This window comes from Nannospalax galili, unplaced genomic scaffold (genome assembly GCF_000622305.1).
Source record: "Nannospalax galili isolate Female #2095 unplaced genomic scaffold, S.galili_v1.0 scaffold69, whole genome shotgun sequence".
Taxonomy (NCBI): Eukaryota; Metazoa; Chordata; class Mammalia; order Rodentia; family Spalacidae; genus Nannospalax; species Nannospalax galili.
Genome location: NW_008360297.1, coordinates 906,097 through 907,029, shown reverse-complemented (window position 1 = coordinate 907,029; position 933 = coordinate 906,097).

Here is a 933-nt window from a genome sequence, read left to right as displayed (position 1 = left end):
CTCTAGTTGAGAGAGGTCTCCAAGAGAGAAAGGCACATGGACTTTGACAATCCCTTCCATGCCTGCCACTTCCCTGAGGGGAAAAATGCCATGGGAAGGGGGCTGAGACTGGGTGTGGGAACGGGTATGGGTTGACACGGGAGAGGGGTTGGGAGGAGGCAGAAGAGAAGGAGAAGGGGAGTCCTGGGAGGAAGCTGAAGTGGGAGAGATGGGAGGGGTGTCCTGTCCATGAGAGGATGTAGGGGCAGGGGTGTCTGAGGCAGGGTCTGGAATTGAAGTAGAAGCAGATACAGGAGGGGTAAATGGGGTATTTGAGGTAGAAGTCAGACTTGGGGAGACTAGGGAGTATTTGGTAATGAGGTGTTTAAGATTTTGGATTTCCTTGATTAAAGGGGAATTGAGAGAGTGAGTGTCAGATTTAGAATGCTGAGGAAGGGAGGGGGAAGATTGCAGAGAGGGAGTTTGAGGCGGAGAAGGGAGGGGAGTTGGGCTGGCCCCTGGACTGGAAGGCAAGGGAGGGTATAGTGATGGGAGGGATTAGCATGGAGGTCAAGAAAGGCATGGATGTAGGGTAGTTCAGACTGCTTGCCGTTATGCTGGCAGAAGTTTTCCAAATCTTTTAAAATATTGAGGTCTAAGGTTCCAGTGTTTGGCCAAACAGAGTTATTATCTAGTTTGTATTGAGGCCAGGAAGTGGTGAACAAGAATTTTAGGTGTTTTGATCTGATAGTGTGAGATAATCCAAGCTTTTTTAAGGATTTAAGAAGGCAGGCCACAGGCGTGAGACCCTGAGGTTTTGAGTGTTTGGTTCCCATAGCATCGGATTAGGTGGAAAGCGAAAGAAGAGTTAAAGACCTCAGCTGGTGGGTGGGGGAACAAAAAGGAAGCTTACAGGGGAGAGAGTGAGAGAGAGAGAGAGAGAGAGAGAGAGAG